Source organism: Dendrobates tinctorius, unplaced genomic scaffold, assembly GCF_039654945.1.
Source record: "Dendrobates tinctorius isolate UK_male_01 unplaced genomic scaffold, ASM3965494v1 ptg000022l, whole genome shotgun sequence".
Classification (NCBI taxonomy): Eukaryota; Metazoa; Chordata; class Amphibia; order Anura; family Dendrobatidae; genus Dendrobates; species Dendrobates tinctorius.
In genome coordinates this window covers 41,914,226-41,925,907 of record NW_027361690.1, presented here as the reverse complement: position 1 = coordinate 41,925,907, position 11,682 = coordinate 41,914,226, and the positions used below count along the sequence as shown (strand labels likewise).

Sequence of the window (11,682 nt, the reverse complement as noted above, 5' to 3'; positions counted from 1 at the left end):
AGCACAAGGCTCCAGTGGCGAATTTGCCAATCCTGGTGTTCTGTGGCAAATTCCAAGCGTGCATTCCTGCACGGTGTTGGGCTGTGAGCACAACCCCCATCTGTGGACGTCGGGCCCTCAGACCATCCTCATGGAGTTGGTTTCTAACAGTTTGTGCAGGCACATGCACATTTGTGGCCTGCTGGTGGTCATTTTGCAGGGCTCTGGCAGTGCTCCTCCTGTTCCTCCTTGCACAAAGGTGGAGGTAGCGGGCCTGCTGCTGGGTTGTTGCCCTCCTACGGCCCCCTCCAAGTCTCCTGGTAGCGCCTCCAGCCTCTGGACACTACGCTGACAGACACAGCAAACCTTCTTGCCACAGCTCGCATTGATGTGCCATCCTAGATGAGCTGCACTACCTGAGCCACTTGTGTGAGTTGTAGAGTCCGTTTCATGCTACCACTAGTGTGAAAGCACAACCAGCATTCAAAAGTGACCAAAACATCAGCCAGAAAGCATTGGTACTGAGATGTGCTTTGTGGTACCCACCTGCAGAACCATTCCTTTATTAAGTGTGTCTTGATTATTGCCAAAAATTTCCATCTGTTGTCTGTTCCATTTGTACATTTGATATTAATGTTAGGACTCGTAAATTTGAGGAGCCGTGACTTGGCTTGCGGGCTTACTGTATCTATTTTGGCCAAAATATTAACCAATTCCTCATTTAATGTATTTATCATATGCATTAATTTTTTTGCGCTTTTTATCATATCAGTTATTGCAGGATGCAGCCAGGCCTCTTTTTGTTGGCTTGGTGTATTGGGGTGTCTTGTCCCTGTGTGTTGCATACTATAGTGCTGGTGCAGCCTGCCTGATAATACTATGGGTGTCATTATAAGGCTGCAAGCCAGACACTTTGCACATCACACTTACCTGTGTGACTGGCGTCCTATGCAAGCCATATCAATGTGCAATTTTTTATACTAGGCAGCCAACCTCTCCATAGTCTGGTAGGTGTGGGGTGGCAGTTTTTATCAGTAGTTTGCACCTGTGCTGCGCCTTGCCTTTATTAGTGGAGGCCTGCTGCATTCTGCTAAATGTGCATTTGCAATTAGACAGAGTTTTGGGAAGGCCATATCTGATGGTATGTGTTTGTTTTTTTTTCTGTTCCATTTGCACAACAGCATGTGAAATTGATTGTCAATCAGTGTTGCTTTCTAAAGGCCCTTTTACATTTAGCGATGCACCAGCGATCCGACCCGGTCAGGATCGCTGGTGCATCGCTAAATGATCGCTAGTGAGCTTTCATACAGAAAGATCTCACAGCGATGCAGCAGCGAACGATACTTACCATTCACACACAGCGATCCTGCGTCCTCCCGCCTCCACGCGTCGCTCGTCTCACACAGCAGGAAGCACCCGACGAGAAATGGAGCCGGACATTCTCGCGCGATCAGCAATGAGCAGCGGGGGAGCCGGTCGCTGGTAAGTATCACACATAGCGATATCGCTAGCAATATCGCTATAACGTCACAAAACCAGTGACGTTTTAGCGATATTGCTAGCGATATTGCTTAGTGTAAAACCCCCTTAAGGCCGGGGTCACACTGGCGAGGAATACGGACGAGTGAGAGGCGTTAAAAGCACGCATTACACACGGACAAATTATTCTCTATGGGGCAGCTCCCAACAGTCGTATATTTCTCGGGCGTATTCTACGGTCCGTGCCAATCGCAGCATGCTGCGATTGTCAGTGTACTACGCCCATAATACGCCAATGTAAGTCTATGGGTGTGCAAAAAATACGGATTACACACGGACCAGATGTGTGACTTGCGAGAAATACGCACCCGGTGTCTTTTAGAAAAGCTGGCAATTCATTGCGCTATACAGTAAACTCACACTGACAGGTTTAATAAAGATAGAAAGAATAGATATAGACACATAGAATACATATATATATATATACATACATGTCATTGTGACAAACATATATATATTTATATTTCACAGAGTTCTTCATAGCAGAATAGCCACTAATTAAACTGCCGGCTTCTATCAAATCATTCCCCAACCCGACATGAAATGACACATGGCTTACATTCAGTAAAGCATTTCATTTCATGTTTTTTTATATGTTCTTGACTAATAATTAGATGAGGGATTGTGTGCAAAATTTGGGAGTTGTAGTTGTTATTTTAAGGGGTTAATTCTTTGTTAAAAAATGCGTTGGCTTCCCATTGCCCTATATTGGTGGCGAGTGGGTTAATCTAACAAAGGGTTAATGTCACCATTCGCTTGTAAGGTGACATTAACCTTTTGTTAGATTAAACCATTCGCCACCGCTACAGGGCAATGGGAAGCCCACGCATTTTTTAAAAACGAATTAACCCCTTAATATAACAACTACAACTCCCAAATTTTGCACAAACCCTCATCTAATTATTAGTCAAGGACATATAAAAAAAACATGAAATGAAATGCTTTACTGAATGTAAACCATGTGTCATTTCATGGCGGGTTGGGGAATGATTTGAAAGAAGCCGGCAATTTAATTAGCGGCTATTCTGCTATGAAGAACTCTGTGAAATATATATATATGTTTATCTCAATGACGTGTGTATATATATGTTAGAAAACCTGTCATAGGGCTCCATTATATGTCCATTTTGCAAGGTGGCGAGAAAATCTCGGCATACGGATGCTGACATGCGCAAAATGCGCAACCACACCTTTCTTACGGATGACATACGGAGCACTATTTAGGGGTCATTCATCCGTATTACGCCTGTAAACTACGGACCGTATTTTTCGTCGGTTAGTGTGACCCCGGCCTAAGGCCGGAGTCACGCTACAGCGAGATACGGCCGAGTCTCGCAGGTTAAAACCAAGCTCTGGCACCGGTACACCGGAGCGGAGCGTGCAGCTCCATGTATTGCTGTGCAGCTGCACTCTCTGCTCCGGAGTGCCGGCGCCAGAGCTTGGTTTTAACCTGCGAGACTCGGCCGTATCTCACTGTGTGTGATCCCGGCCTAAGGCCTGTTTCACATTTCTGTTTTTTGACGTCATTCAAAATCCTCCACTTTTAGAAAAAATGGATCCGCCCTTTTTTTGGTGGACCCGTTTTTTCCCCCATAGACTTACATTAGTGGCGGATTTTGACTGACGGTCGTCCGTCGCATCTGTTTTTTAACGGATCCGTCAGAATTTTAGCGGCTCCCTGGTGGAGGAGCCAGACTCTGAAAAGTTTTTTTCTGAGCGACGGTGCGCTATTTTCTATTGCGCATGCCCACCAGATTTTCTCTGTCTCCCCCCCCGCCCCCCGCGGTTGCTTTAAATTTCTTCTACTTTCGTCTGCAGCGGATCCGACCTAAAATCGGAACCTGTAGCATCCGTTTGGCCCACAACGGAAACGGATCCATTTTTGTGACCTCTGGCGGATTTTGACTGACAAAAAAAGACAGAAATGTGAAACAGGCCTAAGTGGACAGTTTGATTTCACAGACGTTTGATTTACTTGGAGTTGTATTCTGTTGTTTGTGTTCCCTTTTATTTTTTGAGCAGTGTACATACCATACATGTACAGGATATACTACTGCTAAGCTAGGATTGGTATTGTGATCAGGGCTGATATTTAATGGGGTTGTCCCAAATAACGAAAAATCTGCACAGTGGAGGCTGCACAGGTAAAATAACCAAGAGTTATCATCTTGTTAAATGGTTAAAATTGAAAAATCTTTGTAAAAGCAATCAACTTTGCAATTTACATGTTAAAAATCTCCTTTCTCAACAATGGAGGGATTTTTAATTCTATAGCTTAGTTCTTGTTGCCTAGGTTAACGGCTACCTTTGCAGAGGTGGCAGGTTTCTTATGCAATTAGTGTGCTCTTCTAAGCTCTTTGATTAGACCATGTGCACATGTTTAGTGAGGTTTATACCTCAGTATTTGTAAGCCAAAGCCAGGAGTGGAACAATCCGAAGAAAAGTATAATAGAAACACGTCACCACTTCTGTATTTATCACCAGCTCCTGGGGGGTAAATAAGGCCTGGGTCACACTGCGTTATGGCAGTCCGTTAGACGGACTGCATTACACTGCAGCATAACGCGGTGTAACGCAGTCTGTTAACGCTGCCATAGACCCCCATTGTCTGGCGCATCGCGACGCATGCCGTAAAGCGGCACGCGTTCGTGATGTGCCGTCATTCAGTGACGGAGCCTTGGATGCGGGCTGTAGCGTCTGAGGCTCCGTCACCGCTAGCGCTGATGAATCATCAGGGCTAGCGGGTATAGCATAACGCGATCGCGTTATGCTATACTGTTAACCAGCCCGTCAATGCTATGCGGTGTACGGGCTGGTTAAATGTAATGTGAACCTGGCCTTACAAAGCTAATTGTTCCTCTCCTGGTTTTGGCTTACAGATACTGATGTAATATACTGATAAATAGTGAATGTGTGCACGTGACCTCAGTATCCTGCGCTTCTCCTCTGCCTGCGGCATCTGAGGGCATTCTGTTTGGTTCTGGCCAGTGGCCACCATGCCGCCAGGTCAAACTACTAGGCTATGTGCCCACGTTGCGTATTTTAAGCGTTTCATCCGCGTTTTTGCTGCTGCAGAAACGCATCCCATGCAGTCCTATGGGATTCCGCAGTTGCTGTGCCAATGCTGCAGATTTTTCCGTGCGGTTTTCAATCCACAGAAAGAAATGACATGTCAATTCTTTCTGCGGATTCCACTGCGGTTCGCCATCTGCTACATTGTAGAGATGATAAACCGCAGGCTAATCCGCAGATTTTACTAAATCCGCACGGACAAATCCGCAGAGCATTCCGCAGCGTGTGTACACACCCTAAGGCCTCTTTTACACCTCCATTTTTTGTCACACACGTTCTGTCCATTTCTTTTTCTTTAACAGCATGAACACGTTCATTTTAAATGGCATTTACTCAAATCGATTTTTATTTTTTTTACATACTGATGGCCCTAATAAACTCAAAACACTTATACATGATCTGCTTTAATCCAGTTTGGTCCTTTTTTTAAAAAAAAAAAACAAAAAACAATTGGATGCTAGTCTTGAGTAATCAGAGAGGTATTTGTTTTTTTATTTTACAATGAGAAAACTGAAGCATGGACCAAAAATGGATCCTGCACATTGAAAAAAAACCAAACTGTCAGTATTTCACATACAAAAGGAATAATAGAAGTGTGAATAAGGCCTGGGGTGGGGACAAAGCTTCATGTACTTCTATGACTGTCCTACTAGAGCTTTGCACAAAAGAAGCCATAACAACGCCATGTGCATGAGGGCTTCTGCAACAACACACAGGCCGCGGCACCACCCGGAGGCGGGCGAGGAATTAGTACTGGACACAACTTCCGCTTGCTTCGGGTGCCATGGTGACGGACATTTCTTTGGAACGCATGATTGAACCGGAAGTCGTACGTTCGATTCTTCTTCCCCCTGTGTGATGCTCTAACTTTAGTTCCTAGCGGATATCCAGCCTCGTGCTTTCCTCACGGTGTGGAGTCACGGAAGCTCCCGTGGAGGTGAGTGCAGGGGCCATGTTCTGGACTGAGGCTCCTGTAGGTGGGGCATGGCCGGTAGTCCGCCCCCACATCATGTAGCGCTGTCACCTGCTCAGCTCTGCAGTGTCTGTGGGTTACGTGGTCCTGTATGCGGGGAGCAGTCGCCCATAGCATCCAAGCAAGTCTCTACTCACTGTGACCAATGCTGGAAAATGAGCTCTGATTGCTGTGGACAACTGCTCATCTCCCCCCGGTGTCCCTGCGCCGTGTAGACATCGCCGTCCTCTCCTTGTGCGCAGGGCTCCCCTACCCCCAGTGACTACCGGTTCCCGAGTGTGACCCTCCTGAGACTTGTGTCTGTAGACGGCTGATCGCTGTACGTTCAGTGACCCGGTCACACTGCAGACAGGACTGTTGTTGATCGCTCGGTCCCTGTAACGCTTGTTGCTGACGATCGGTCTTGTGAACAACCATTTACCCATCACTGGCATTGACAGACCTCGATGTGGCCGCATTTACGTTTCCTATCAGAGTATCCGCACACAGCTTTTTCTGGGGGAAGACGTTTCAGGAAACTTGTTTTGTCTGGAGTTTTGTAAACCGTAAGCGTCTTTTAGCTTTTTTTTGCTGTTTCTTGAGCACTTTTCAAGGTTTTTTTTTACTCCTGGCGGTCTTTGTTTTTTAGCGTTTTTCCAGCATTCTGAAGGTAACTTTTTTTGCTGGCGTTTTTTGGTCTTTTTTTTTGTTACCTCCATTCAACAATTAAGAAATCTATCGTTTTTTTCAAGCAAAAATGTTGAAAAATAGCTAAGAAAAAGATGACTGAGCGAAGGTTGAGCTTTCCTACTGACTTGTATTGTACACTTCTTTTTAACTACTTGACGACTTTTGAACGTCTTCTACCCAATTCAGGGTTCCAAAGACTGAAAATATGAACATAGAGATGGGGATGTTCATTTTTTGGGGCAGTTTATGATGCTTTTTTCAGGTGAGTTTTGAAGCAGACCCAATCCAAAGGGTCATTCCATGGTAACTTACGTTACAATAAGTTTACTTCTCGTATGAAGTAATGGTATTGTAACGTAAGTTACCATCAACTTTGTAACGCAAGTTACTACATTGTGATGGTAACATAAGTTACCAAGTAATAACACTGTATTTTGTATTTAATTTGTATTCATGTAAAATCAAACTGTGAAATCTATTGAGAATAGTTTAATGTACAATATACATTCACTCATTTTTGTGCCTGCCTTCAAAGAACAGTCTGTAGCCATTATTAACTCAGTTTTTGGCTTGTGAATGTAACGTAAGTTACCATGGAATGACCCCAAACCCATGTCACAAATACGTTGTGTGAATATACCTTTAAAGTGGTTGTCCACTACTTTAATATTTATGACCTATCCTCAGGATAGGTCATCAATAGTGTTGAGCGATACCATCCGATACCCTAAAATATCGGATCGGATGGTATCGGCTCGATACGAAAAAAGTATCGGGTACCGCCGATTCCGATACCGGAAGTCCGATTCAAGTCTATGGGACTTCCGGTATCGGAATAAGAAAAACCCTTTTCTGTCCTTGTACAGCCTCTCAGGGGGGTGTACGGACCTTCTGGGGGTCTGTGCCGACTGCCCGGGGGTCTGTGCCGACTGCCCGGGGGGCGTGCCGGCCTGCCAGTGGTCTGTACCGACTGTCCGGGGGTCTGTGCAGGCTGCGGGGGGGCTGTGCCAGCCTGCCGGTGGTCTGTACCGACTGTCCGGGGGTCTGTGCCGGCCTGCCGGGGGTCTGTGCCGGCCTGCCGGGGGTCTGTGCAGGCTGCGGGAGTCTGTGCCGGCCTGCCGGTGGTCTGTACCGACTGTCCGGGGGTCTGTGCAGGCTGCGGGGGGGCTGTGCCAGCCTGCCGGTGGTCTGTACCGACTGTCCGGGGGTCTGTGCCGGCCTGCCGGGGGTCTGTGCCGGCCTGCCGGGGGTCTGTGCAGGCTGCGGGGGTCTGTACCGGCCTGCCGGGGGTCTGTGCCGGCCTGCCGGGGGTCTGTGCAGGCTGCGGGGGTCTGTACCGGCCTGCCGGGGGGCTGTGCCGGCCTGCCGGGGGTCTGTGCAGGCTGCGGGAGTCTGTGCCGGCCTGCCGGTGGTCTGTACCGACTGTGCGGGGGTCTGTGCAGGATCGTCCGATGGGACTACAAGTCCCATCGGGCGATGCCTGCTACCTTGACGGTGATTGACACATTAGCCAATGATGGGACAGTAGTAGTCCCATCATCCGGCTAATGTGTTGAATGTAAAAAAAAAACAAAAAAAACATGCAACATACATGCATACTACATGCATGCAACATACATACTACATATATACCACATGCATGCAACATGCATACTACATCTATACCACATATATACTACATGCATGCAACATACATATATACAACATATACTACATGCATACAACATATATGCCACATGCATGCAACATACTACATATATACAACATATATACTACATGCATACAACATATATGCCACATGCATGCAACATACATACTACATATATACCACATACGAGGGGCGATCCAAAAGTAATGATAATCAATAATAAACACAATGAAAATAGTGGAAAAAAAAAATTATTTTTCTACATAGTCTCCTAACAAGTCTATCCATTTAGTCCATCTCTTTTCTATACTTAGAATTTCCTTCTAAAAAAATTCTTGATCTTGACCCTCAAAAAAAACTCCCCAACAGCGGTTATCACGTCGCTATTGTCGTCAAATTTCTTGCCCCGAAGGTGTTCCTTGAGCCGAGGAAAGTGAAAGAAGTCACTGGGGGGCTAGATCTGGCGAATAGGGGGGTGTTCCACCAGTTCAAAGCCCGCTTCTTGAATGGTAGCCATGGCAACTGCAGCTTTGTGAGCCGGTGCGTTATCTTGGTGAAACAGCACTCCAGCCGCAGTTTGCCGCGCCTTTTCTCCTTGATAGTCTCCCGCAATCTTCTTATTTGTTCTGCGTAGTAGGAGCCCGTAATAGTGGCTCCCTTCTCCAAATAGTCCACCATAATAATTCCTTCAGCGTCCCAAAAAAGGACGCCATAACCTTCCCTGCTGAGCTTGACACTTTGAATTTCTTCGGCGTCGGTTCGTTTCCATGTCATCGATTGCTGTTTAGTTTCGGGATCAAAGTGGTGGATCCAGGTCTCATCAATGGTCAAAAAACGTGACAAAAAATTCTCCTTGTCTGCTTGGAACTTTTCGAGATTTGCTATTGAAATGTCAACTCGTTTCTTCTTTTGCTCGTCGGTTAACATTTTTGGCACCCAACGCGCGGAGACCTTTCTCATATGCAATTCTTTTGCAAGGATTCTTTGAATACTGCCATATGAGATCCCTGTGACCTCAGCTACATGCCTGATAGTCACTCTTCGATCTGCCAACACAACTTCTTCAACTTTTTTCACGTTTTCTTCATTGAGGGACGTGGATGGGCGTCCTTCGCAATGTTCATCTTCCGTCGATGTTCTTCCCAGCTTAAATTCCTTGGCCCAGTGTGCAACTGTGGAATATGGAGGAGAAGAGTCCCCCAATGTTTCCACCAAGTCGCTGTGTATGTCTTTGGTAAACATTTTTTTCAAGCAGAGGTATTTGATGACAGCTATGAGCTCGTTTTTTTCCATTTTGATGTTCACTCCTTGGCAGTTCATATTCAAATGAATGTAGCTCCCGGGAATCGTGGCCTATTTAAGCGATTTTTTTTTTTTTTTTCCTGGACTAGTGGGTACCTAACAGAGAAGAAAACATTTTATTTTAATTTCTGTGTGCAATAGAAATAACCGATTATCATTACTTTTGGATCGCCCCTCGTATATACTACATGCATGCAACATACATATATACTGCATGCAACATACATACTACATGCATGCAACATGCATACTACATATATACTACATGCATACTACATATATACTACATGCATGCAACATACATATATACTACATGCAACATACATACTACATGCATGCAACATACATACATACATACTACATATATACCACATGCATGCAACATGCAGTCTACATATATACCACATATATACTACATGCATGCAACATACATACTACATATATACAACATATATACTACATACATACTACATATATACAACATATATACTACATGCATGCAACATACATATATACTACATATATACTACATGCAACATACATACTACATGCATGCAACATACATACATACATACTGCATATATACCACATGCATGCAACATGCATTCTACATATATACCACATATATACCACATGCATGCAACATACATACTACATATATACCACATGCATGCAACATGCATACTACATATATACTACATGCATGCAACATGCATACTACATATATACCGCATGCATGCAACATACATATATACAACATATATACTACATGCAACATACATACTACATATATACTACATGCATGCAACATACAAACTACATATATACCACATATATACTACATATATACCACATGCATGCAACATACATATATACAACATATATACTACATGCATGCAACTTACATATATACTACATATATACTACATGCAACATACATACTACATGCATGCAACATACATACTACATATATACCACATATATACTACATGCATGCAACATACATACATACTACATATATACCACATGCATGCAACATGCATACTACATATATACTACATGCATGCAACTTACATATATACTACATATATACTACATGCAACATACATACTACATGCATGCAACATACATACTACATATATACCACATGCATGCAACATGCATTCTACATATATACCACATATATACTACATGCATGCAACATACATACATACAACATATATACTACATGCATGCAACATACATACTACATATATACCACATACATACTACATGCATACTACATATACCACATGCATGCAACATACATATATACAACATATATACTACATGCAACATACATACTACATATATACTGTACTACATGCATGCAACATACATACTACATATATACCACATATACTACATATATACCACATGCATGCAACATACATATATACAACATATATACTACATGCATGCAACATACATGCTACATGCATACTACATATATACTACATGCATGCAACATATATATACTACATATATATTACATGCAACATACATACTACATAGATACTACATGCATGCAACATACATATATACAACATATATACTACATGCATGCAACATACATGCTACATGCATACTACATATATACTACATGCATGCAACATATATATACTACATATATATTACATGCAACATACATACTACATATATACCACATGCATGCAACATACATATATACAACATATATACTACATGCATGCAACTTACATATATACTACATATATACTACATGCAACATACATACTACATGCATGCAACATACATACTACATATATACCACATATATACTACATGCATGCAACATACATACATACTACATATATACCACATGCATGCAACATGCATACTACATATATACTACATGCATGCAACTTACATATATACTACATATATACTACATGCAACATACATACTACATGCATGCAACATACATACTACATATATACCACATGCATGCAACATGCATTCTACATATATACCACATATATACTACATGCATGCAACATACATACATACAACATATATACTACATGCATGCAACATACATACTACATATATACCACATACATACTACATGCATACTACATATACCACATGCATGCAACATACATATATACAACATATATACTACATGCAACATACATACTACATATATACTGTACTACATGCATGCAACATACATACTACATATATACCACATATACTACATATATACCACATGCATGCAACATACATATATACAACATATATACTACATGCATGCAACATACATGCTACATGCATACTACATATATACTACATGCATGCAACATATATATACTACATATATATTACATGCAACATACATACTACATAGATACTACATGCATGCAACATGCATACTACATATATACTACATATATGCCACATGCATGCAACATGCATACTACATATATACCACATATATACT

General features: G+C 42.9%; 1 protein-coding gene across 3 annotated transcripts in view; it reads left to right on the top strand.

The window, feature by feature from the left end:
• Positions 1–1,095: 1,095 nt before the first annotated feature.
• VPS33B (VPS33B late endosome and lysosome associated) overlaps positions 1,096–11,682 on the top strand; it is a 91,722-nt gene continuing 81,135 nt past the window's right edge. Inside the window, exon 1 of one of the 3 annotated variants that reach the window (XM_073568641.1) lies at positions 1,096–1,120. The gene's annotated coding sequence lies outside the window, so the exon portion shown is untranslated. Of the gene's footprint in view, positions 1,121–5,390; positions 5,528–5,570; positions 6,495–11,682 lie in introns of those variants that run through there. The other 2 variants (XM_073568639.1, XM_073568640.1) reach the window with 2 other exon arrangements.